The sequence below is a fragment of the Halichoerus grypus genome, chromosome 5 (assembly GCF_964656455.1).
Source record: "Halichoerus grypus chromosome 5, mHalGry1.hap1.1, whole genome shotgun sequence".
NCBI classification, from domain to species: domain Eukaryota; kingdom Metazoa; phylum Chordata; class Mammalia; order Carnivora; family Phocidae; genus Halichoerus; species Halichoerus grypus.
This window is the reverse complement of record NC_135716.1, coordinates 53,793,926-53,820,376: the sequence shown is the minus strand read 5'-3', so window position 1 is coordinate 53,820,376 and position 26,451 is coordinate 53,793,926. Positions and strand designations below refer to the sequence as shown.

Here is a 26,451-nt window from a genome sequence, read left to right as displayed (position 1 = left end):
TTCTCTCCTCTTCTATTAATCACCACTTTGAATGTTACATCCATATCCCCAAATATGTGTTTACCTTTTTAAAATATGTGGTATATTTTGTGTGATTGTGTTTTTACTTATAGAAATGGTACACTGGAGATTTTGTTCTGTTTCTTACTCTTTTTTTAGTGAGCACCATATTTCTGAGACATATCCATATTCTACAATTACTGCATCATATCCCATAATACCTAATTCCACCACATTTTACTTCTTCATTCCATTATTGATGGACACCTAGATTGCCTTTCTCTCGTTCCTCTCCTAGCAAACACCTGGATGAACAGCTTTGTGCATGTTCCTTGAGAGTCCTGAGCCAGAGTTTCTCTGGCATGTTAACCCAGGAGTGTGACTGCTATGTCCCAGGTCATACACACAATGATTTCACAAAACACTGGCCAATTTCCTTCCAAAATGACTGTGCAAGTTTATATTCCAAACAAAAAAAGAGTTGCTAATTAAAAAAAAAAACAAGTTGCAACTGTTTTCTCATTCATGTGGGACAGAAGTATTCATTTTTCAAGAAAATTTTGTTTGGGAAAATATTTTAATGGGTCCTTTGGGCTTATTTAATGAGTACATAACCAGTCTAGAATAGACAGAGACAAAGAAAAGCTAAATTGCTTTGCCTGCTAATAGAAAAGGCCCTCCATTTAAGCAAAAGAAATCTTTCTGCATGATGATGCTTTTAGAAAATATATTTTTCCTTAATGTGAACAAAGATTATGCTATCTGAGAAAATTGTTATTTGCTCTTGGAAGTGTGTGTGTGTGTAAAATTACTTACTCAGGAGGAAAGGAATAGAGACAAGAGGACTAGAGGAAGAATGAGGAAACTCTTATTTTTCTTCCATTAATGGGTCCTAAAGCTTACTGGACTTGAAATGCCAAGACCCACTAGAGAAATTCTGTTGAACCTCTAACTCAATTCCTTTAATCCTGTACTGACTATGGAAATGAGCCTCCATAACTCTTGTATTAACCATTTTGCCCAAGAATTGTCTTGTTGTGAGCAAAAGTAGATCCCAGGATAGAATAAATTAGTTTCCATGCTGTTACAAATAACAGAGATCCCAATCCAAGTGGGCTTACATAACAAGGTTTTATGTAGATTAGCTCATACATCAGAAAAGTCAAGAAATGGGCTGTGAAAAGCTGAATTCAGAATTCAGACAATGTTCCTGTCTATATGTTAGCCCATCATCAATATTGGGCTTAGTGTGGTAGCAAATGTCAATGGAGGCTGTAGTACTTATATTTGCTTAGATTTTACATCCAGTGGAAAAAAATGAGATTCTATTTATGAAAAATTTCAGCAAAGTCTCATTTTATTTCTTTGGATCTAATTGGGCCACATGTTCATTCTTGAACCAAATTATGTAACCAGGGCTTTTGTCCCTCTTCTTTACAAGACAATCAGAGCCTATGCCAGTCTCTGAGGCAAAGAGTCAAATTCATCTGAAACATTTAAGTTGATGATGGGGGAGGAGTCCCTACCTGAAACCAAAATCAAATCCTGAGATTGTATGCACAAATGCCAAAAAACAAACATAACAAAGGTCTGCTACAATTTCATTCTCTTAGTAAAAGCTTGCCAGTTCTCATTTCCTTCATCACGTATGAAGAAATAAAACAGATGTGCCAGGAGTACCACGGTACTTGAAGACATGCTGGCCTCTCTTTTTCTTCATCTCAGTCATTGTCTTATAGTTAGAAGATCCTCAATATATAATAATTGATTAAATGAATAACTAAATGAAATCACAATTCTGTTCCACATGTTCTTCTAAAGAAAGTATCTTATAATTTAAGAAACAAAACAGATGAACATGGGGGTAAAAAGAAGTGAACCATAAAACCAACTCTTAACTACAGAGAACAGACTGAGGGTTGCTAGAGAGGAGATGAGCGGAAGATGGGTTAAATGGTGCTGGGTATTAAGGAGTTTTGTTGTGATGACATTGGGTGTTGTATGTAAGTGATGAATCTCTAAATCCTACATGTGAAACTAATATTGCACTGTATGTTAACTAACTGGGATTTAAATAAAAACTTAGAAGAAAAAAAGGAAGTACTTTATGCATATCTAGGTCATGAAAAGGATAATATACATGCTAATATTTCCCATTTATATTAGGAATAACTGAAAGAAAAAAGCACCTATTTTTCACACAGATGTATAGCCAAGAGTCATAATTGGCCATCAGAAATATTTTACATGTATGATAAAATTATACTTTCTGATTAGAATAAAGGAAGGTTTTGCCTAAGGCTAATAGAGAAACACAGTTTCCTGTCCCTCCAGATAGTCTGCACATAAAAAATATATTGCTTATTTAGTACTTTTATAATCTAAACTGAGAAAGGAAATTAAATGTGATATGTTTTTATCTTCTAACTAGGAAGGATTGTTAGACAAAGTAACCCAAAACATTAAAATTCAAGACTCTGATTAACAAGCAGTTGTTTGGTGATTATTTTTTGAAAAGTTCCTTAGAGGATCATCTGAATAGAATCAAAGTTTACATATGCTCTTTGAAAAATCTTGCTATGACAGAATAGTAGATAGCAGACTCTGCACTATGTCTTCCTGAGGCCTGCTGTAACTGATCACTATTCATAAATGTCTCTGTATAACATGGCCCCTTACTATACAATACAGTTAACATATAAGGTCTTTCCTAATGTTGAGTTGGTGAGCAAGTTTTTAAGAAGAAAAGAATCAGTGACTGAATGCTTGTTAAGTGGCAGGTATGGTGGCAGACACTCAGCATTTAATGTCTCATCATTGTAAACGTAATTAATCCCTGTTTGCAAGCGAGAAAACAGAAATTCAGAAGTTAATACCAAAGCAGAGTTAAGTCCTTTTCATTGTGTATGAATTGATTAAATGTGTGGATTAATCGGTCAGTGGCACAAAGTGTCCAAGTATGTGATGGGTAATAGGGGAAAGAAGCAGAAAATTAAAATGTATTTAGTGCATAATGATATGTCGGACATTGTGCAAGATGATTTACATATCAGACCTCTTTAAATATCAAATTGTGTGGGGTATGTCTTAAATAAGATAATGGAGGCAATAAATCAGGAAAACAACTGGCACATAATAAGCTTTCAATAAATCCAACAATTGTAGAATGCATATCCTTTTCAAGTGCAAGGGAAAATTCACCAAGACAGACTATATGTTAAGCCAATAAACAAGTACTTATTAAATTCAAAGCATATAATTTGACTACAGTGGAATTACATAGAAATCCATAACAATAAAATTATTTGGGAAAATCTAAATTACCTGGAAATTTTAAAACACACTTCTAAATAATTAATGAATCAAAGATCACATCACAGAGGAAATTTGAAAATATTTTGAGCTAAGGATGTTAAAAATAATACATATCAAAAATCTGTTGATAAGTTAAATCAGGGCTAACAAGGAAACATAGATTTTTTTTTTTTAAGATTTATTTTAGAGAGAGAGATAAAGAGAGCAAGAGCGGGAGGGGCAAAGAGGGAGGAAGAGAGAGAATCTCAAGCAGACTCCACACTAAGAAGGGAGCCCGACACAGGGCTCGATCCCATAATCCATGAGATCGTGACCTGAGCCAAAAACCAAGAGTTGGACACTTAACTGGCTGCACCACCCAGGCACCCCTGGAAACATATACTTTTCTAAATGTTTATATTAGAAAAGAGAGACCTCCGAGAAACAAACTGAGGGTTCTAGAGGGGAGGAAGGTGGGGGGATGGGTTAGCCCGGTGATGGGTATTAAGGAGGGCACGTATTGCATGGAGCACTGGGTGTTATATGTAAACAATGAAACATGGAACACTACATCAAAAACTAATGATGTACTGTATGGTGACTAACATGACATAATAAAATTAAAAAAAAAAAAGCTTACATGCTAAAAAGAAAAGAAAGACCTAAAATCAACTATCTAATGTTCACTCTTAAGATGCTAGAAAAAGATCAATATAAATAAAGTAGAAGAGTGAAAAATAATAAAGATAAGAACATCATAAATATAGACAAATAATAAATCATAGTAATAAAATATAGATAAATAATAGATAAAATTAACAAAGCCAAAAGCTAGTTTTTGAATCGATAAATGGAAAAAGAGAGAAAACACAAGAAGAGGAGAGAAAGAACAAACAAAAATCACCAATACCAGGAGTGAGAACGGGCTTATCATCAAAGATCTTAAAAACATCAAAAAGATAAAAGAATATTGTGAACAATTTTATAACAAAAAAATCAGCAATTTACATGAATTGGACAGATATCTTGAAGTGTCATGCAAGAAGAAATAGAAAATCTGAATACCACTATGTCTATTAAAAACTTAAATCTGTTATCTCAAAGCTTCTAATATCATATATAATATTGAAATACTGCATTTTTTCTTCCTGAAATCATGAATAAGTCAAAGATGTCCAATTTCACCGCTTCTATTCAACATTGTAGTAGGGGAGGTATAAGCCATTGCAATCATGCCAGAAAGAAAAATAAAAAGAAATATCAGATAAAAGTAAACTGTCTTATTTACCAATGATATAATTGTTTAGTTAGAATACTCATGGAATCTAGAAAACTAATCAATTAGTTTAGTAAGTTTGTAGGATATAATGCTAATATGAAAAGTCAATTGGATCCTTAAAGAATGGTAGCAAAAATTGAAAAATGAAATTTCAAAATATCTATTTATCATAGCATCAAAATTTTAAAATAACTGAATAAATGTAACAAAAACATCCAAGACTTCTACTCTGAAACTATAAACATTGGTGATTGAGGCTACAGAAACTCAAATAAATGAACAGAGATACCACATTAATGGACTAGAAAACTCAATGATGTTAAGATTATAATTCTCTCTAAATTGACTTACAGATTAAATGCAATTTCATTTTTGTACAGGTTCATTTTAAAATGCATATGGAAATGCAAACAAACTAGAATAACCAAAGCAATTAAAAAGATAAGAACAACATTGGATTTACAATAAAGCTATAGTGATCAAGGGAGTTACTAGTGAAAAGATAGATATATAAATCAGCATAACAGGATACTCTAGAAGTAGAGTCACACATTTATGTTTAATTGATATTCAACAAAGGTGCTAAGATAATTCAATGGAAAAAGGAAAATCTTTTCAATATATGGTGCTATATCAATTGCATCTCTGTAAGAAAAAAATGAACTTAAGTCCTTACCTTACATCACATACAAATATTAAGTCAAAATGAATCATATATCTGAAAGTAAAATATAGAACTGTAAAGCTAAAGGAAAACAGAAATAGATACTTGCAATTTGGGGATGGATATTTTTTCTATTTAGAAAATAAAAAAAAAAATACACAGCATGAAAGAAAAGAAACTGAAGAATTGGTTTGCAACAAATTAAAATACTTTTTGCTCTAGGATAAACACCACAAACTAGAGGAAGTATCTGTAAAGCATATATCAGACAAAATAATTTATCCAGAAATATAAAGAACTCTTACAACTCAAATAAGAAGGCAACCCAATAAAAAAATGGAGAGATTTGAATAGACATTTTACAAAAGAATATATGTGAATGATTGCTAAACATATGAAAAGATGCTCATCAAAATGAATCTTAAGGATATATGAACTAAAACTATAATGAAATATGACTACATAACTATCAGTACTGAGTTTAGTAAGGATGCAGGACAATTGTCACTCTCACAGATGGAATGCAAAATGGGAGAGAGCCACTCTGGATAATAGTTTAACAGTTTCCTATAAAATTAAACATACATTTACCATATGACTCTTGTTATTCCACTCCTGGGTGTTTACCTATGAGAAATGAAAGGATGTGCATCAACAAAGACTTATATGTAAATGTTCACAGCAGCTTTATTTATAAAAGCCAAAAAACTAGAGACAAACCAAATATCCATTAACAGGAGAAACAAATTGTGGTATATTTATGAAACAGAACACTATTCAGCAATAAAAAAACAAACAAGGAACTATTCAATGCACACAACAGTGTGGATAAATCTCGAAATCATTTTATTTTATTTATTTTTTTAAAGATTTTTATTTATTTATTGAGAGAGAGAGAGAGAATGATAGAGAGCATGAGAGGGAGGAGGGTCAGAGGGAGAAGCAGACTCCCTGCTGAGCAGGGAGCCCGATGCGGGACTCGATCCCAGGACTCCAGGATCATGACCTGAGCCGAAGGCAGTCGCTTAACCAACTGAGCCACCCAGGCACCCTCGAAATCATTTTAATAAGTGAAAGAAGCCAGGCAAAAAGAATACAAAATGTATGATGCCATTTATGTAAAATTCTAGAAAATAAAAGTAATCCATAGTGACAGAAAGTATTTTTTTTATTTTCTAATAGAAAAATTATTCATCCCCAATTAATTAGTGGTTGCCTAAGGTTGGAGATGGAAAGAAAGAATGGATTACAAAGGTAGGCTTGGAAACTTTTGAAGGTGATAGTGTTCATTATCTCGATTATGATGATAGCTTATACATATATCAAAACATCAAATTGTGCACTTTAAATATTGGTAGTATATAATACTTTATATCTCAGTAAAGTTATAAAAAGCAAATAAAGGGAGAAAGGAAAATTATTCCTTTCAGCATGAAATTGTCACGCAAAAATATTTATTCCATTGCCTTCCAGAAGTCTGCAAAATTCAGTGTGGCATAACAATTTGCAGCTCTGAAAAATTGCAGCTGGTAGGAAGAAGCACTTTCCTTTCTCATAAGCAGTGGTAGTCAAAAGGTTATTAAAACACTTCTATACCTCACTTTGCCTATCAGCACTCCATAAAATTCTACACCCAGAGATCCATTATTTTCTTATTTGATGTTTACAGACATGAACATGCTAAGACCTGCAAACACACTGGCCTTTAAGAATGAAAGTGACTAACACTTATATGGAAATAACTGCAAAAAAATTATTAATTTGTGCTTTAAAAATGACAATTTTTTTCACATGCTCTACTCAAAATCACTGATATGTAGCTATTTTCTTTCATAGGTAAGTGATTCAGGACTATTGTCCCTGTGTCAACAGATTTTCTTCAATTTGCTTTTCCCACTTTTCTATAGGTCTTTTAGCATAACGTTCCTTCTTTTTTTCTCCCTCCACTAAAGTTAGATTAACCTTGAAAACTTGGTGCTGAAAGCCAGTGATTATTATGTGAACTGAGTATCTGGTGTCAACTCAGCTCCTCTGTTTTTGATCTTCACTTAATTAGCACAGATTTGCTGTGGTGGGAACATTTATCTTGAAATGCTATCAAAACTGTACAGAAGCTGAATAGATCATTCGTCTATAAGATTATCACTTTATATGAGACAAAGTTAGTCAATTAGTTAATTACTATGAGAAAAAGTTAATTAATTTGTTAATTACTTGGTATGAAGGATAAAAGTCACTTCTGCTTTTATTGTATTTACTCTGGTAATAAACAAAGTTTCTGTACTTAACATTTATTCACTCTTTGGCAGCTTTCCTAAGTACCAAAAAACAGTTGCATTTAAAGTGCCAAAGATTTCCTGGCAGTAGAAGTCAAATACTTCCAGTAAAGGTCTTATATAACTTGGTTTTTAGGGTAATTACACATCACTAAAGACAGCTCATAAATTTAGAGCTAAAAATTGGCTCCAGAGATTACCTGATCCAGCTGCCTTGTTTCCCAGGTAAGTCAACTGCAGCCCATGTGGCTAGTGACTTATTCATATTGACAAACTGAATCATTTATTTTATTCTTTATGCAATTCTGTAACTTCTTAGTGTAGCACATGATCTAATAATTTATCAAATTCATACCACAGAGAAGCATGATGAATAACTTATTTCAAGATGTGATATTGGTACTTTGACCACCCTAGGGAAAAGAGAGGTATGTGATGACACAGACTGAAAAATAATCACATTGTCTCCAATCTGTCCCCCAAATATACACAATCCAATACTATAAACAAATTAACATTTTCACTTTCTCTAATAATGTACCAAAATAGGTTCAGGATTTTAGTATCTTCGTGCTTCTAAATAAATCAAACTCAGTTCCCACATATATTACACATTCTCCATTTCCTTGTTTAAGAATCTAATAAGCACTAAGTACAATACAAGATCACTTCCTGTTTGAATGTGATAGAATCTAAGTTTTAAAAACCTTTTAGTTGCTTCTGTGTAGAGGATAAATTGTAAGTATGGCAAGAGCCATACTTAGTGCCTTGTGAAGTAGTATTTACTCATAATAGCCCCAAACTGGAAACAACCCAAATGTCTACCAACTGATAAATGGATTAATAAATGTGTTATATGTATACAATGGAATATATTTATCAATAAAAAGGAATGAAATACTGGTACATCCTATAACATAGATGAACCTTGAAAACACCATGCTAAGAAGCCAGTCACAAGTCACAAGTCAGATTGATGGAGATAGAAAGTAGATTAGTGTGTGGTTGCCTAACTGGTGGTGGTGGGGGCAGTGGGGAAGGGAAAGGAGAGGGAGGTGGAGAGTGAAGAGTGATTGAGTATGGGATTTCTTTTGGGGGTTATGAAACTGTTCTAAAATTAACTGTGGTGATATTTGCCCAACTCTGGGGAAATACTAAAAACTATTGAACTATATACTTTAAAAGCATGAATTAGATCGCATATGGATTATATCTTAATATATTGAATATGTAAAAAAGGAAAAATAAACAGTGTTTCATGATGGCCGAGTGTTCAACTGTGCTGAATATTACTGAGATGATAAACTGGCCGTTGTTTTCAGCAAGAAGTTCAGTCATGATTTTGACAAAGTAGTTGAGTATGAGAGCCTACTTGGATTGAAGTAAAATGTTGAGTAAGTGGAAACAGTGACCCTAGGCTACACTTTAGAGCATTGTAATATGACAAGGTTCAGACAAATCAAGTTATAGCAGGAAGTGAGAGTGTAGTTATTTTTTTTAAGATGTGAGATATTTAATCATGTTTTTATGCACATATGCGTAAGTCAGTAGAGGAAAAAAAAGTTGAGAATTAAGGAGCGAGTAGTAATGGCAGGGATACCAGAGTGGCTAAAATGGCAATGAATATTGAATGCATTGAAAAAGGGAGGGGTTGGCTGTTAAGAGAAGAAACAAACACTTCTTCCACTTTAATAGGAGGGAAAGACAAAAATACGGATTCAGACGCAGATTGGCTGATAGATTTGCTGATAGGAAGGTGAGAAATTTTCTGATACTATCTAATAATATTTAACTATACTATTTCTAATATAGTTAAATATTAGGCTAGGGGATGAACCGAAAGGATGGAGGAGGGAAAGGGTTTCAGCTTAAGGAAGTGTAAGTATTTCTTGTGGAGAATGAGAAAATTAAGTAAATATGGTGTCTTTCATTGAATTTTCGGATCAGGAATTTAAACTGCAATTGTCAGCACAAGATGTGAAAATTTTTTCAATAATGTTTAATGTGTTACAGTGTAGGTAAGTAGTAAGTAAATAATTGGGTTTAAACTTAGTTTGGGTCTTTTCTTACATGCTTTCACAATGGAGGAAGCAAAAAGCAAGTAAACATATGATATTTTGGACCATGGCAGGTAAGTAGGGAAAAGAATACATGAGATGCATTATGGTGAAAGAGTTACAGAGTTGACATCTCGATGAGAAAAAAAAAGAATTTTTCACATGGAAGTATTTGCAAAAATTAGGTGGAAATATATTAGGTTGTATATTCAGAGAGTAGCATCAAAATAAAACATAATTCAAAACATTAGTGTTCTCTCCTTCTCCTCCTCCTTCTCTTCCTCTTCTATCTCTGCCTTTTCTTCTATCAGTTAGCCTAATAATTTCTAAGCAGTTTTCTAAGGAAAAATCCAGATTTTTATTTAAAATAATCTCTCTGATAATATTTCTTTGGCACATCTACAAAAATCATATTTCTAAGCCAGAGAAAAATATTACATAGAAGTATTAAAGCTGTTTTACTAAGATTTTAAATTATTGATAAATAGCAGTTTGATAGAAAATATATTCTGGAAAGATTTGTTTTAGTGCTTTTTGATGGCTATGGCTATTTCTTTTTAAAATTTTTTTTGAGTTTTTATTTAAAGTCCAGTTAACATACAGTGTTAAATTAGTTTCAGGTGAACAATATAGTCGTTCAACACTTCCATACAACACCCAATGCTCATCACAACTGCAGTCTATAATCACCATCACCTGTTTTACCCATCGCCCCACACTCCTCCCCTCTGGTAACCATCAGTTTGTTCTCTGTAGTTAAGAGTCTATTTCTTCCAGAGAGGGAGACAAACCATAAGAGACTCTTAATCTCAGGAAACAAACAGGGTTGCTGGAGTGGAGGGGGGTGGGAGGGATGGGGTGGCTGGGTGATGGACATTGGGGAGGGTATGTGCTATGGTGAGCACTGTGAATTGTGTAAGACCAATGAATCACAGACCTGTACCCCTGAAACAAATAATACATTATATGTAAAAAAAAAAAAAGAATAACATAAACAATTGCATTGTGATATTTTAGATCTTGTTTTCTAAAATTTAATTATAATAAAATCTTTGTGGGTGTTAAAAAAGGTCTGTTTCTTGGTTTGGGCTTATGGCTATTTCTAACCAACTTGACTTGAAGAGATGTGGACAGTATGCAGAGAACAAGAGTGGGAGTTAAAAAATTTTGTTTGAGTTAAATACAATGTAAGTGATCTCTTTAGACTAATAACTTAAACTATCTAGCATCAGGGACAGAAAACAAAAGATTTATAATGAAAACGTAGCTTTGAACCAAAGTAAGCATTTCTGATAGGCAGTTAGAGAACTAGTAGGAAGTCATTACCCACATTCAGTTATTTGATCCTAATCACAGCTGCCTCATGGGCTGGCAGCTAAATATTGACAGCACACTTACAATAGAAAAAATACCAGGATTGATTTTTGGGGAAGGAAAACAAGAAAATTTTATTATATTATTCATCTGAAAGACAAATGAAAGGAATTGATCTCTTTTTTTTTTTTTTTTAAAGATTTTATTTATTTATTTGAGAGAGAGAGAATGAGAGACAGAGAGCACGAGAGGGAAGAGGGCAGAGGGAGAAGCAGACCCCCTGCTGAGCAGGGAGCCCGATGTGGGACTCGATCCCGGGACTCCAGGATCATGACCTGAGCCGAAGGCAGTCGCTTAACCAACTGAGCCACCCAGGCGCCCGGAATTGATCTCTTAATTAAAAGTATTTTTTTAAATTTTCTTTTATTATGTTATGTTAGTCACCATACAATACATCATTAGTTTTTGATGTGGTGATCCACGATTCATTGTTTTCGTATAACACCCAGTGTTCCATGCAGTACATGCCCTCCTTAATACCCATCACCAGACTAACCCATCCCCCCACCCCTCTCCCCTCTAAAACCTTCAGTTTGTTTCTCAGAGTCCATAGTCTCTCATGGTTCATCTCTCCCTCCGATTTCCACCCCTTCATTTTTCCCTTCCTTCTCCTAATGTCCTCCATGCTATTCCTTATGTTCCACAAATAAGTGAAACCATATGATAATTGACTTTCTCTGCTTGACTTATTTCACTTAGCATAATCTCCTCCAGTCCCATCCTTGTTAATGTAAAAGTTGGGTATTCATCCTTTCTGATGGCTGAGTAATATTCCATTGTATATATGGACCACATCTTCTTTATCCGTTCATCTGTTGAAAGGCATCTCGGCTCTTTCCACAGTTTGGCTATTGTGGACATTGCTGCTATGAACATTGGGTGCATGTGGCCCTTCTTTTCACTACGTCTGTGTCTTTGGGGTAAATACCCAGGAGTGCAATTGCTGGGTTATAGGGTAGCTCTATATTTAATTTTTTGAGGCACCTCCACACTGTTTTAAAAAGATTTCCAAATTGTTGAACAGAGAATTATCCTCCTTTATGGCATAAAGAAATATTCTGCTTCTAATGCCAAAGAAGTTTAAATAAAACTATTTTTCTCCCTTTTTTTTGGTCTTATGAATAATTATACCTGTTTGCCCTTGCCTATTCTATTTTTGCCTACTTTATAAGACTGAGTGTCTTATGATATGTGGAAATTGTGATAGAATTATAAAGACACGAGGATTGTACTGGGTTTTATATTTCTTTTTTTTCTTTTCAAAATTGTCATTCTAAATTTCCAGGAGGTAGATGCTTAATAAATACTGTTGACTATTAAAACATTTTGAGTTTAGTTATGAATCTTACCCAAGACCATTGCAATTAAATCAATTAAGTTCAATATATATTGATCAGAATCTCCTCCATACCAGGACATCAGGGATCAAGATACATGAAATCCTGTTATATACAGTTTGCTTGCATTCTAGTTGGGAGAATGATAACCAATACATAAACAAACAAAAAATATCATTTCTGATTATGATGTGTATCAAGAAAGAAACAAAGTGATGGGAGCAATTTGTGTAGATGACCAGATGGAGAGTCAAGAAAGGCTCCTTGGAAGAAGTACTATTTGAGCAGCCATTTGAATGAAGTGGAATGAGACATAAAAATGTCTTGAGGAAGAGTGGTCTGGGCAAGAGAATAGCAAATACTGAGTTCAGAGCCAGGAATGAGCTTGGCATATTTGAGAAACAACAAAGTGGCTAATTGCCTGACTGTTTTTGATCAAGAAATGTAACAGTAGAAAATGAGGTCAGAGAATTAGGTAAGGACTTATTCACATAAAGCCTTGGGGACAATATTAATGAATTTGAAGTTTATTCAGTTTTTGATGTGAAACCATTGCTTGTGTTTTAAACAAGGGAATGGCATGATCTGGTTTCTATTTTAAATAGATCACTCTAAGTTCTGTGTGGAAAATAGATTGTAGGAAAAGTGGAATCAGGGAGACAAAATGGTAATCTAATGTGGTATCCCAGGCAAGATCAGATGGCTAAGACTAGCCTGATAAATGGGGCAGAGGATGAAGAGAAGCAGATTCAATGTAAATATGTAGAAATTAATGCTGATAGAGTTTTCTTATTTCCTAGAAATGGGATATGTAATAGAATGGGAGGACCAAGTGTGACTTCTGGTGTTTAGCCTGATAAAATAGATGTAAATAAGATTGTGATAAAAAAATAAGGAAATATTTATCTCAAAAGCAGAAATTTATCATTGAAAGAAATTTGGTTAACATTGGCTAGTAGTTGAATTTAGTCAATACATATTTTTGAGTACTTAAAGTACTCAAGCACTATGTTAACGGCACTCACACACAGAGATATATGAGGCACAGCTTACCTCATTTCGTACATAATTCATAAATTAGTCCTAGACTGTCATATTTTTTAGAAGATTGAGATCTTTGGCTTTGGTTTACATAAAAGATAGAAATAAAATCAATGTTGCTTCAGTCTTCTAACATAACTTTCCTAAGTCTTAGCTGGTCACTTATTTTCTGGACTTCTCTTCCAATAACAAAGACACAAAGAGTTGATTAGCTTTGAATAGAAATCCAATATAAGCATATTTATGAACTCTTTATAGTTTATTTATATATACAAATTATTGGTTTGTAAACTCTAGTGTCTAAGACCCCACCTGGTGGGAAGGAATGGAAAATAATGAAAATAGAGAGTTCTCTATATTCTGTTCCATCTCTCTCTATGACTGTTGTCCATTCAGCATTGGGTGGGAGGATGATCCTGTACATAATACTCTATACAGTATGGAGAAGCAGATAATACAGAACACAAAGAACAATGGTAACCTGAAACAATGTACACTCCAGTATTAGAACAAAACTATGTCACTGAAAAAAATCCAAACTTAAGGTTGCAAACTAGTGAATCTTTTGGTTAAATCCAACCTAGAGGCATGTTCTATTTAGCTCTAGGTGATTGTTTTAAAAAAATATTTTTAATTGATTGTCAACATTTAACAATAACAAGATTTTATATCTTTCTCTTTAAATTCAAAAAATCTGGGGCGCCTGGGTGGCTCAGTCCTTAAGCGTCTGCCTTCGGCTCAGGTCATGATCCCAGAGTCCTGGGATCGAGCCCCGCATTGGGCTCCTTGCTCAGCGGGAAGCCTGCTTCTCCCTCTCCCACTCCCCCTGCTTGTGTTCCCTCTCTCGCTGTGTCTCTCTCTGTCAAATAAATAAATAAAATCTTTAAAAAAAAAAAATCTGACAACACTAGAGATAAGATCTATATTCCTGTAAGACAGCTGGCTGGGGCTGATTAAATGCCATGTCTTTAAATTTAGCAGTTTGCCACATTCCCAGACACTCACTGTTGTCTCCCAATTATTTAGACCAAGTGTCAATTTTAAGTTATTTAAATTGAGGCTGATCCACTGATCCGTTTTTTTTTTTTTTTTCCCCTTGGCTGCCACTCTTCTCCCATAATCCATCCTCCACACATCAGCATCAATTTGAATGATCTTTCAAAGTGGAAATCAGATTATATCTCTCCTCCTTTTAAATGTCCCAAGTGACGTCACATGGTCTTAGAATAAAATCCAAACTAACTTTAGAGCCAGGAATATTCTGTCAATAAATATAATTCGTGTAAATATAGTATTCATTTTTAGTAAATGGTACTTTGTGAACCTAACCAAGAATAGTCATGTAACTTACTTCTAATATAAAAAAAATAGAGGATTTTGTATAATGGCTATATAATGTTACTTTTTGTTGGGTATATTTTAAACAAATTTAGTAATCTGCTTTAATTGGTACTGTAAAAGAGAATTATTTTATTTTATATTATAAAATCTAGAATATCATTAGGGTCATTGGAAAAATTTCTAAAGTTATCTAAGAAGATATTTATTTTTAATAAAAAGGAGGTCTTCATATGGGAGATAGTAAACTTTTGAAATGGAAATGATCTAAATCACAAAAGTAAATTATAATCCATAATTTGTTGTTATTGTTGTTTTTGAAATAGTCTCAAATTACAGCATGATGTATCAAGTATTGGCTGAAATTTAAACCACGTAACTTCTACTAAGGGCAATTAATTGAATTGCTATTTCCCAAAATAGTTCCTTAGAAATTGTCTAGTCTGACTTTTAAGGTCAGAAGCTGAGAAGGTGGTGATATCTTACTTTTCTCTATTTCCTTGTTAAAGCAAGAACACTGGTAAAAGGGAAAATTTTTTTCTTCAAAGATGGAAGGTAATCATATGGAGGAAGGGATGGGAGAAATATAATTACAGCCTCATGATAGCCTCCCTGCTATCAATCTGCCTCTTTCATGTACCTATCCAAATCCAAAGAAACAAACTGCCATGGCTAAGTTCATGTTAAAAAGAGGAAAAAAACAGGTTCTGAAGAGTCCTAGGCATTTAATACTTTCCAGTTACTGCCTCTTATGTGTAAAAAAGATCTATACTTATGCTGTACACTTAGAGTTTATACATTTCTCTTCTCCTGACATTTTATTAGCCTCACTGTTTTAGCAATAGTCATTGTACCTTTTTGTAACATTCCCCTGATAAGCAATCACTCAATGATAACAACTTTTATACATCTTTAAAATAGGGTACTCTACACATTCAGAGAAACTTCTCTAGTAACAAACTATAGAAATGATCCCTGAAAGTATAGTCTTATGCATCTTTAAAATAGGAACGAATAACTACCACCTGTCATGGATTGGTCGTGAGGGTCAAATGAAAAGATGCCGATGATAAAGGCATTTTGTAAACTACAGACTTAGGAAAATACTATTACTCTATGTCATTATCACATATTGATTTTTCAAAGGTGCTTTGGAATAATAATCAAGCAGCCAATATAAACATTGCTTGTCTAATGATTATTTTACTAATTTGGATTATTTCACTTATTTTGATTATTTCCCCAAAAAGTCCAGTTGAATTGTTCCTTAAAATGTGATCATCTGAAAAGCAAAAGAAAAATGTACTTTGGTCACTACGTTCTAAAGCAAAGTACCTCTGACAATATAGACATGTAAGAAATACTTTCTCCCATCGTAAGTGTCCTTGGCTGCTAGGTATCTACAATTGGTGTCAGGATGCTTGAAATTCTTCTCCACATAATAGTTAGTTGATAGAAATATCTTTCTTTTACTTATTCCTCATTTTTATGCATTCCAATGAGAGAGAGTTACATAATTTTGCAATATCAAGGGTGAAGGTGTGAAGTAAAGTGTTAGACTCTTAGGACTTTTCTTTGTAATGTGGGATGTGTGTGTTTGTGTGTACATACACATGCATATAGAATCTTAAGGACATATATTTGAGACATGTTGTGGTAGTATATATGTAGACATATGCTTTTTCTAATCCTTTTTAGTATTTCTCTAGACACTGTGCTATCATATGTACATATATCTTTATATATAATATCAAAACAATATATATAAATGTTATAAACATAAAATTATTTTGTGACTCCTGATAGATTTGGGGCAAAGATGTAGAGAAATTATGCAAGTGGAATCCATCTGAGACCAAGTCCTCAGTAGATAATATATTGAAATTGTACCAGTAATTCCAGTTCTCAATTTTACATCATTTTCCATCAAAACTCCCCAGTACAAACAGAGCCTCATGTGGTGGTAAAGCACAAGGTGTGGTCGGTCATCAAAGGATTTAGAACCTTGTCATAGCTCTGCCACTAACATGCTGTGTGCCAGGCAGTAAATCACCTAAAAACTGTAGTCTTTTCCTTATTTCTTGTGTTGAGAATGAAAGAATTGGATGGGAATATAATCTCTAAACTTTAACATTTGATAATCTCTGATCAGATCTGAAATTTCTCTGTAGTTTCTAATTGAGGTATTTGTAATCTAGTTAAGTTCAAGATATTCAGGAATAGTTTCCCTATCATACAATCTGGCTTCCAATTACTGTGTAGCTTTAGGACTTCCTGAAGTCCACAGACTTTGTCTATAGTCCATGAGTGGGCTGTAAGGTCTATAAATTCCCTGAAATTGTATTGTTTTACATGTGTGCTTTATTTTAGAGGGGAAGTTTTAGAAATTTCATTAGGTTTTCATTGGTATATACAGGTAAACAGGTTTAGATTTTAAGTATCTAAATAGCCCAAACATGGTAGTTTAATGCTGGTGGTACTGTCAGTAAGTGACATCATGGGCATGCACAGGACACTTTTTAAAAAATCAAGCATATTTGGCACTGTTCTTGGTTCCAGACCCCAAGACTGCTAATGTGAGGTTATACTGCATTAAGACTGTTTTTGCAAAATTCTGTACAATAACATTTATAATTTCAACCAGTTGTTACTGGGCATCTTGTATTTATTAAACATTCTTCTAGATTATAGGGAGTCAATTTGAGAAAGAGAAAGACCAGTAAGTTGGCTGGCAAATAGTGAATGAGGGCAAGATTGGTACATGATGGGGCCAGAGTGAGGCAAAGCTCAGGTTATGTAGGATATGGTGAACAACTTGGATTTTATTCCACTGACAGTGAAAGCCACTAAAGGGTTTACAGAAGGGGGACTTTTAGATCTGATTAATATTTAAGAGATCATTCTGCCTACTATGGAGATATATTTCATATGAACAAATGTGCGAACAGAGAAAATATTTAGGAAGCAAGCCTAACAGCTCAAGAGATTAATGCTATGGCTTGGTCTAAGTGACTAGAGGAGAAGTTGAATGACAGTATATGGATGTACCAGATCTATTTTTGAAGTAGAGTAAACAGAACTTGCTGATGATTGCTTAAAGATTTGAGCTTAACTGGAATAATAGGGCGTTAACAACATTTTTCTTTGCCTTATGTGAAAATCCATGATGATCACAGATTTTAGCTCTGAAATTAGAAAAGTCAACTTTTTCAGCAACTTCTACATACGGTAGCAAACATTGAAATTAGATTTGCATTCTTCTAGCAATTATAAAAAGAGAACTTGTTTTCATGATTTTATTAATCCCTGAGGGTCCCTGAAATCTTTTCAGGGGAATCCACAAGAAAAAATTATTTTCATTATAATGCTAAGATTTTATTTGCCTTTTTAACTGTACTGTCATTTGCATTGATGGTACAAAAGCAATGGTGGATAAAATTACCATTGCCTTAGTTCAAATAAAGGTAGTGGCACCAAAGTGTATTAGTAGTTATTGTATTGTATTGTATTAGTAGTTACTGTATTCATCAAAAACTCACAATAAAAAAATTGTGAATTTTACTTAAGAATATCTTGATGAAACAAAAGTAATAACTTTACTAGATTTCTGCCTTGTGTGCACATCTTTTTTATATTCTCTATGACAAAATAGGGAGTGTGCAAAAAATCACTTCTGCTGTATAATGAAGTCTGATGATTGTCTAGATGAAAAGCATTTGTGTAGTTTTTGAATTCCTAGCTAAACCAGAAGCTTTTACCATAGAACACCACTTTTATTTTAAAAATGTGTAACAGACAAACCATGATTATATAGGCCTGGCTAGTTGGATGGGTGTAGAGGTCAACCCGGGGCTTGATCCCATGACCCCAAGATAATGACCTGAGCCAAAACCAAGAGCCCATCTTAACCAACTGACCCACCCAGGTGCCCCTATTATATCTATTATATATCTCTTAAGCCATACATTACAGAGATTTACAAAACTGAAAACAATAACCCTTTTCTCATTAAATTTTTTGCTTTGGAAAATGTAGTTATTTTCTTTTTTTTATTTAAATTCAATTAGCCAAGGTATAAGTACATCATTAGTTTTTGATATAATGTTCAGTGATTCATTGGTTGATTATAACACCCAGTGCTCATCATATCACGTGCCCTCTTTAATTCCCATTACCCAGTTAGCCCTTCCTACAACCCACCTCCCTTTCCACAACCCTCAGTTTGTTTCCCAGAGTCAAGAGTCTCATATGGCTTGTCTCCCTCTCTGATTTCTTCCCATTCAGTTTTCCCTCCCTTCCCCTTCGTCCTCCACGTTATTCCTTATGTTCCACATATGAGTGAAACCATATGATATAAATGTGTTTCTCAATCAGACTTATTTCACTTAGCATAATACCCTCCAGTTCCATCCATGTCGATGCAAATGGTAAATATTCATCCTTTCTGATGGCTGAGTAATATCCCATTGTATATATGAACCACATCTTCTTTATCCATTCATCTGTTGAAGGACATCTCGGCTCCTTCCACAATTTGGCTATTGTGGACATTGCTGCTATGAACATTGGGGTGCAGGTGTCCCTTCTTTTCACTGCATCTGTATCTTTGGGGTAAATACCCAGTAGTGCAATTGCTGGGTCATAAGGTAGCTCTATTTTTAACGTCTTGAGGAATCTCCATACTGTTTTCCAGAGTGACTGTACCAGCTTGCATTCCCACCAACAGTGTAAGAGGGTTCCCCTTTCTCCACATCCTCGTCAACATTTGTTGTTCCCTGTCTTGTTAATTTTAGCCATTGTGACTGGTGTAAGGTGGTATCTCATTGGGGTTTTGATTTGTATTTCCCTGATGGCAAGTGATGTGGAGCATTTTTTCATGTGTCTGTTGGCCGTTTGTAGGTCTTCTTTGGAGAAGTGTCTGTTCATTTCTTCTGCCCATTTCTTGACTGGATTTTTTGTTTTTGGGTGTTGAGTTTGAGAAGTTCTTTATAGATCTTGGATACCAGCCCTTTATCTGTAATGTCATTTGCAAATATCTTCTCCCATTCCGTAGGTTACCTTTTAGTTTTGATGATTGTTTCCTTTGCTGTGCAGAAGCTTTTTATCTTGATGAAGTCCCAATATTTCATTTTTGTTTTTGTTTCCCTTGCCTTTAGAGATGTGTCTTGCAAAAAGTTGCTTTGTCCAAGGTTGAAGAGGTTGCTGCCTGTGTTCTTCTCTAGGATTTTGATGGATTCCTGTCTCACATTTAGATCTTTCATCCATTTTGAGTTTATCTTTGTGTGTGCTGTAAGAGAATTGTCCAGTTTCATTCTTCTGCATGTAGCTAATTTTCCCAGGACAATTTATTGAAGAGACTGTCTTTTTTCCACTGGATATTCTTTCCTGCTTTGTTGAAGATTAGTTGACCATAGAGTTGAGGGTCCATTTCTGGGTTTTCTATTCTGTTCCATTGATCTATGTGTCTGTTTTTGTGCCAGTACCATGCTGTCTTGATTATCACAGCTTTCTAATAGAGCTTGAAGTTAGGCATTGTGGTGCCCCCAGCTTTGGTTTCCTATTTCAACATTCCCTTGGTGATTCGGGGTCTTTTCTGGTTCCATATAAATTTTAGGTTTGTTTGTTCCAGCTCTGTGAAAAATGTCGATGGTATTTTGATAGGGATTGCACTGAATGTGTAGATTGCTCTGGGCAGCATAGACATTTTAACAATGTTTATTCCAATCCATGAGCATGGAATGTTTTTCCATCTCTTTGTGTCTTCCTCAATTTCTTTCATAAGTGTTCGGTAGTTTCTAGAGTACAGATCTTTTACCTCTTTGGTTAGGTTTATTCCTAGGTATCAAATGGTTTTTGGTGCAATTGTGAATGGGATCGATTCCTTAATTTCTCTTTCTTCAGTCACATTATTAGTGTATAGAAATGCAACTGATCTCTGTGCATTGATTTTGTATCCTGCCACATTGCTGGATTGCTGTGTGAGTTCTAGCAATTTTGGGGTGGAGTCTTTTGGATTTTCCACATAAAGTATCATGTCATCTACAAAGAGAGAGAGTTTGACTTCTTCTTTGCCAATTTGAATGCTTTCTATTTCTTTTTGTTGTCTGATTGCTGAGGCTAGGACTTCTAGTAGGATAATGTAGTTATTTTCATAATATCATGCAATTTATAGTACCACATAATGGGTCTATTATTAGTATTTTAAATTATTAATGTACTTAAATTTTTTTGTTTTAATTTCTAATACATTTCATATTAGAGATGGTACACCTATATTTATGACCTACATAACAAAAGCTTTTTGGATTATTCAGTAATTCCCAAGAGTGTAATGGGATACTGAGACCAAAAAAATTGAGAACTCCTATATTGATTAGCACATGTTAAATACCTTCTATTCATTGAGCTTCTTTTCAGGGATATGAAGATAAATATATTATGATATAGGACTTTAAAGAGCCTTTAGTCAAGTAGGGTGGAGAGATATAACCACAGCAGTTCAGTGCAATATAGAAGAAGATGCTTCAAAATCTGGTTGAATCCAAAAAGTAATTTATTGAACATCTATCTATCAGATGTCTTTAAATAAAATAAAAAATATTAATTTTAGTTATTGTTCTTCTACCATTTTTCACCAGGGATGCCTACATTTTTTGACACCAGTTATTGCTTAAATGGTATTCTAATTTTAATTGATTTGTTTAGAATGAAAAGCATAATAGTATCTATAATAATTGAAAATTTTAAAAGTGAAATAAATAAAAATAACTGATTATGCAGCAATTTAGTTTCTGATACATATTTACTCATTTTATCCTATTGTTATGGTATTATTTCCTTTTTGTTTGTTTATTATTGCTTTTCTGTTGTTACTGTTTCAAGTTTTTACTTAAATTCCAGTTAGTTAACACATAGTGTAATATTAGTTTCGGGAGTAGAATTTAGTGACTCATCACTTACATATAACACCCAGTGCTCATCAAAACAAGTGCCCTCCTTAATACCCATCACCCCTATAACCCGTCCCCTTGCCCACCTCCCCTCCACCAAACTTCAGTTGTTCTCTATTTATATTTCCTTGATGATGAGTGATGCTGAGTATCTTTTCATGTGTCTGTTAGCCATCTGGATGTCTTCTTTGGAAAAACATCTATGCATGTCTTCTGCCCATTTCTTAACTGGATTATTTGGTTTTTAGGTGTTCAGTTTGATAAGTTCCTTATAGATTTTGGATAGTAGCACTTCATTGGATATGTCGTTTGCAAATATCTTCTCCCCTTCTGAAGGTTGCCTTTTAGTTTTGTTGATTCTTTCCTTTGCTGTGCAGAAGCTTTTTAAAAATCTTGATGAAATCCCAATAGTTTACTTTTGCTTTTGTTCCCTTTGCCCCTGGAGACATATCTAGTAAGAAGTTGCTATAGCTGATGTCAAAAACTTTACTGCATGTGTTCTCCTCTAGGATTCTGATGGTCTACTATCTCACATTTAGGTCTTTGATCCATTTTGAATTTATTTTTAAACATGTTTAAGAAAGTGGTCTAATTTCATTCTTTTGCATGTTGCTGTCCAGTTTTCCCGGCACCATATGTTGAAGAGACAATCTTTTTTCCATTGGATATTCTTTCCTGCTTTGTCGAAAATGAGTTGACCACATAGTTGTGGGTCCATTTCTGGGTTTTCTATTGTGTTCCATTAATCTCTGTGTCTGCTTTTGTATCATTACCATACTGTCTTGATGACTACAGCTTTGTAATATAGCTTAAAGTCTGGAATTGTGATGGTTCCAGCTTTGCTTTTCTTTTTTATGATTGCTTTGGTTAATGAGAGACTATGGACTCTGAGAAACAAACTGAGCGTTCTAGAGGGGAGGAGGGTGGGGGAGGGGTTAGCCTGGTGATGGGTATTAAAGAGGGCACGTACTGCATGGAGCACTGGGTGTTATATGAAAACAATGAATCAGGGAACACTACATCAAAAACTAATGATGTAATGTATGGTGATTAACATAACATTAAAAAAAAGATTGCTTTGGTTATTTTGGTCTTTTGTGATTCCATACAAATTTTAGGATTGTTTGTTCTAGCTCTGAAAAATGCCGGTGGTAATTTGATATGGATCGCATTAAATGTGTAGATTAATCACTTTCAAAATAAGAGAGCCAAGGACCTGAGTCTGCTTTTTAAGAATCTCATTCACATTTATTGGAAATTGCTTTAGGAAGTATAGACCTTTTAACAATATTTGTTTTCCAATCCATAAACATGGAATGTTTTTCCATTTCTTTGTATCCTCTTCAGTTTCTTTCATAAGAGTTTTATAGTGTTCAGAGTATAGATCTTTTACCTATTTGGTTAGGTTAATTCCTAGGTATCATGTGGTTTTGGCGCAATTGTAAATGGGATTGATTCCTTGATTTCTCTTCTGCCACTTCATTATTGCTGTACAGAAATGCAACAGATTTCTGTACATTGATTTTGTATCTTGCCAGTTTGCTGAATTCGTGTATCAGTTCTACCAATTTTTTTTGTGGAGTCTTTCAGGTTTTCTACATAGAGTATCATGTCATCTGAAAATAATGAAAGTTTGACTTGTTCCTTGCTGATTTGGATGCCTTTTATTTCTTTCTGTTGTCTGATTGCTCAGGCTAGGACTTCCAGTACTTAGTTAATTAACAATGGTAAGAGTGGACATCCCTATCTTGCTCTTAACCATAGAGGAAAAGCTCTCAGTTTTTCCCCACTGAGGATGATATTAGCTGTGGGTATTTTGTACATAGCCTTTATGATGTTGAGGTACATTCCCACTATCCCTACTTTGTTGAGGGTTTTTATCAAGAATGGATGCTGTACTTTGTCAAATGCTTTTTCTGCATCTATTGAGAGGAACATATGGTTCCTATCCTTTTTTTTTTAAGTTAATGTGGTGTATCATGTTGGTTGATTTGTGAATATTGAACCACCCTTGCAGCCCAGGAATAAATCCCACTTGATCGTGGTGAATGATTCTTTTAATATACTGTTGGATTCAATTTGCTAGTATTTTGTTGAGAATTTTTACATCCATGTTCATCAGGGATATTGGCCTATAATTCTCCTTTTTAGTGGGATCTTTGTCTGGCTTTGGAATCAAGGTAATGCTGGCCTCGTACAATGAATTTGGAAGTTTTCCTTCCATTTCTATTTTTGGGAACAGTTTGAGAGGAATAGGTATCAACTCTTCTTTAAATGTTTGGTAGAATTTCCTGGGAAGCCATCTGGCCCTGGACTTTTGTTTGTTGGGAGATTTTTGATTACTGATTCCTTTGCTGGTTATCTGTCTGTTTTAGTTTTCTATTTCTTCCTGTTTCAGTTTAGGTAGTTTGTATGTTTCTAGGAATTTGTCCAGATTGCCCATTTTTTGGCAGATATTTCTTTCAAAGAACCAGCTCTTGGTTTCATTGGTCTTCTACTGTTTTTTGTTTGTTTGTTTCTATATCATTTATTTCTGCTCTGGTCTTTATTATTTCCCTTCCTCGTCTGACTTTTGGCTTCATTTGTTGTTCTTTTTCTACCTCCTCTAGGTGTAAGGTTAGGCTGTGTATTTGAGATTTTTCTTGCCCCTTGAGGTAGGCCTGTATTGCTATATACTTCCCTCACAGCGCTTACCAGAACACATACCCTCCCCAGTGTCCATCACCCAGTCATCCCATCCCTCCCACCCCACCCCCCACTCCAGCAACCCTCAGTTTGTTTCCTGAGATTAAGAATTCCTCATATCAGTGAGGTCATATGATACATGTCTTTCTCTGTTTGACTTATTTCGCTCAGCATAATACCCTCCAGTTTGATCCACGTCGTTGCAAATGGCAAGATCTCATTCCTTTTGATGGCTGCATAATATTCCATTGTATATATATACCACTTCTTCTTTATCCATTCATCTGTCGATGGACATCTTGGCTCTTTCCACAGTTTGGCTATTGTGGACATTGCTGCTATGAACATTGGGGTGCACGTACCCTTTCGGATCCCTACTCTTGTATCTTTGGGGTAAATACCCAGTAGTGCAATTGCTGGATCATATGGTAGCTCTATTTTCAACTTTTTGAGGAACCTCCATACTGTTTTCCAGAGTGGCTGCACCAGTTTGCATTCCCACCAGCAGTGTAGGAGGGTTCCCCTTTCTCTGCATCCCCGCCAACATCTGTCATTTCCTGACTTGTTAATTTTAGCCATTCTGACTGGTGTGAGGTGGTATCTCATTGAGGTTTTGATTTGGATTTCCCTGATGCCAAGCGATATTGAGCACTTTTTCATGTGTCTGTTGGCCATTTGGATGTCTTCTTTGGAAAAATGTCTTTTCATGTCTTCTGCCCATTTCTTGATTGGATTCTTTGTTCTTTGGGTGTTGAGTTTGATAAGTTCTTTATAGATTTTGGATACTAGCCCTTTATCTGATATGTCATTTGCAAATATCTTCTCCCATTCTGTCGGTTGTCTTTTGGTTTTGTTGACTGTTTCTTTTGCTCTGCAAAAGCTTTTTATCTTGATGAAGTCCCAATAGTTCATTTTTGCCCTTGCTTCCCTTGCCTTTGGCGATGTTTCTAGGAAGAAGTTGCTGCGGCTGAGGTCAAAGAGGTTGCTGCCTGTGTTCTCCTTTAGGATTTTGATGGACTCCTGTCTCACATTGAGGTCTTTCAACCATTTGGAGTCTATTTTTGTGTGTGGTGTAAGGAAATGGTCCAGTTTCATTCTGCATGTGGCTATCCAATTTTCCCAACACCATTTGTTGAAGAGACTGTCTTTTTTCCATTGGACATTCTTTCCTGCTTTGTCAAAGATTAGTTGACCATAGAGTTGAGGGTCCATTTCTGGGCTCTCTATTCTGTTCCATTGATCTATGTGTCTGTTTTTGTGCCAGTGCCATACTGTCTTGATGATGACAGCTTTGTAATAGAGCTGAAAGTCCGGAATTGTGATGCCGCCAGCTTTGCTTTTCTTTTTCAACATTCCTCTGGCTATTCAGGGTCTTTTCTGGTTCCATACAAATTTTAGGATTATTTGTTCCATTTCTTTGAAAAAAGTTGATGATATTTTGATAGGGATTGCATTAAATGTGTAGATTGCTCTAGGTAGCATTGACATCTTCACAATATTTTTTCTTCCAACTCATGAGCATGGAACGTTTTTCCATTTCTTTGTGTCTTCCTCAATTTCTTTCATGAGTATTTTATAGTTTTCGGAGTACAGATTCTTTGCCTCTTTGGTTAGATTTATTCCTAGGTATCTTATGGTTTTGGGTGCAATTGTAAATGGGATTGACTCCTTAATTTCTCTTTCTTCTGTCTTGTTGGTGTATAGGAATGCCACTGATTTTTGTGCATTGATTTTATATCCTGCCACTTGACTGAATTCCTGTATGAGTTCTAGCAGTTTTGGGGTGGAGTCTTTGGGGTTTTCCACATAAAGTATCATATCATCTGCAAAGAGTGAGAGTTGGACTTCTTCTTTGCCGATTTGGATGCCTTTGATTTCTTTTTGTTGTCTGATTGCTGTGGCTAGGACTTCTAATACTGTGTTGAATAGCAGTGGTGATAGTGGACATCCCTGCCACGTTCCTCCCCTTAGGGGGAAAGCTCTCAGTTTTTCCCCATTGAGAATGATATTTGCTGTGGGTTTTTCATAGATGGCTTTTATGATATTGAGGTATGTACCCTCTATGCCTATACTCTGAAGAGTTTTGATCAAGAAAGGATGATGACTTTGTCAAATGCTTTTTCTGCATCTATTGAGAGGATCATATGGTTCTTGTT

At 34.8% G+C, this 26,451-nt stretch overlaps 1 long non-coding RNA gene and 1 pseudogene across 1 annotated transcript in view; one reads left to right on the top strand and one right to left on the bottom strand.

Annotated features, from left to right (window-relative positions):
• LOC144381846 (uncharacterized) overlaps nucleotides 1-26,451 on the top strand; it is a 367,900-nt gene that overhangs the window by 278,248 nt on the left and 63,201 nt on the right. The gene's annotated exons all lie outside the window — the stretch shown is intronic.
• On the bottom strand, nucleotides 15,526-15,651 carry LOC118547449 (small nucleolar RNA U3; annotated as a pseudogene).